The following is a 2,342-nucleotide window of genomic DNA, read 5'->3' as shown; positions in this document are numbered from 1 at the left end:
AGTTTCCAGATTATCTTAGTCATAGTACAACTTAATCATGGATGAACGTTCTCGACTCTGAGACAGCTTATTTATAGTCATAGAACAACTTTCTAGAACAACTTAGTCATAGAGCAACCTAATCATGGAAGAACGTTCTCTACTCTGAGACAGCTAATTTTCAGTCAAAGAACAACTTTCCAGAACAACTTAGGCATAGAAAAATTTCACCATGGAAGAACGTTCTCGACTCTGAAACAGCTTATTTATAGTCATTGAAACAACATTCCAGAACAACTTAGTCATAGAACAACTCAATCATGGAAGAACGTTCTCGACTCCAAGACAGCTTATTTATAGTCATAGTACAACTTTTCAGATTAACTTAGTCATAGTACAACTCAATCATGGAAGAACGTTCTCGACTCCAAGACAGCTTATTTATAGTCATAGTACAACTTTTCAGATTAACTTAGTCATAGTACAACTTAATCATGGATGAACGTTCTCGACTCTGAGACAGCTTATTTATAGTCATAGAACAACTTTCCAGATCAACTTATATAAAGAACAATTTAATCATGGAAGAACGTTCTCGACTCTTAGACAGCTTATTTATAGTCATTTATAAACTTTCCAGAACAACTTAGTCATAGAACAGCTTAATCATGGAAGAAAGTTCTCGACCTTTAGACAGCTTACTTATAGTCATAGAACAACATTCCAGAACAACTTAGTCATAGTACAACTTAATCATGGAAGAACGTCCTCTACTCTGAGACAGCTTATTTATAGCCATAGAACAACATTCCAGAACAACTTAGTCATAGAACAACTTAATCATGGAAGAACCTTCTCGACTCTAAGACAGCTTATTTATAGTCATAGAACAACTTTCCAGATTAACTTAGTCATAGAACAGCTTAATCATGGAAGAAAGTTCTCGACCTTTAGACAGCTTATTTATAGTCATAGAACAACATTCCAGAACAACTTAGTCATTGAACAACTTAATCATGGAAGAACGTTCTCGACCCTGAGACAGTTTATTTATAGTCATGGAACAACTTTCCAGAACAACTTAGTCATAGAACAACTTAATCATCGAAGAACGTTCTCGACTCTAAGGCAGCTTATTTTTAGTCATAAAACAACTTTCCAGAACAACTTAGTCATAGTACAACTTAATCATGGAAGAACGTTCTCGACTCTCAGACAGCTTATTTTTAGTCATAAAACAACTTTCCAGAACAACTTAGTCATAGTACAACTTAATCATGAAAGAAAATTCTCGACCTTTAGACAGCTTATTTATAGTCATAAATAAACTTTCCAGAACAACTTAGACATAGAACAACTTAATCGTGGAAGAACGTTCTCGACCTTTAGACAGCTTATTTATATTCATAGAACAACCTTCCAGATAAACTTAGTCATAGTACAACTTAGTCATGAAAGATGGTTCTCGACTCTGAGACAGCTTATTTATGGCCATAGAATATTATTCCAGAACAACTTAGTCATTGAACAACTTAATCATGGAAGAACGTTCTCGACTCTGAGACAGCCTGTTTATGGCCATAGAACAACATTCCAGAACAACTTAGTCATTGAACAACTTAATCATGGAAGAACGTTCTCGACTCTGATACAGCCTATTTATAGTCATAGAACAACTTTCCAGATTAACTTAGTCATAGTACAACTTAGTCATGGAAGATGGTTCTCGACTCTGAGACAGCTTATTTATGGCCATAGAACATTATTCCAGAACAACTTAGTCATTGAACAACTTAATCATGGAAGAACGTTCTCGACTCTGAGACAGCTCAATTATAGTCATAGATAAACTTTCCAAAACAACTTAGTCATAGAACAATTCAATCATGGAAGAACGTTTTCGACCTTTAGACAGCTTATTTATAGTCATAGAACAACACTTCAGAACAACTTAGTCATAGAACACCTTAATAATGGACGAACGTTCTCGACTCTAAGACAGCTTATTTATAGTCATAGAACAACTTTCCAGATTAACTTAGTCATAGTAAAACTTAGTCGTGGAAGATGATTCTCGACTCTGAGACAGCTTATTTATGGCCATAGAATATTATTCCAGAACAACTTAGTCATTGAACAACTTAATCATGGAAGAACGTTCTCGACTCTGAGACACCTTTTTTATGGCCATAGAACAACATTCCAGAAAAAACTTAATCATTGAACAACTTAACCATGGAAGAACGTTCTCGACTCTGATACAGCTTATTTATAGTCATAGAACAACTTTCCAGATTAACTTAGTCATAGTACAACTTAGTCATGGAAGATGGTTTTCGACTCTGAGACAGCTTATTTATGGC

The sequence above is a fragment of the Symsagittifera roscoffensis genome, chromosome 9, assembly GCF_963678635.1.
Source record: "Symsagittifera roscoffensis chromosome 9, txSymRosc1.1, whole genome shotgun sequence".
NCBI lineage: Eukaryota > Metazoa > Xenacoelomorpha > Acoela > Convolutidae > Symsagittifera > Symsagittifera roscoffensis.
Note: the sequence above shows the minus strand (reverse complement) of the source record.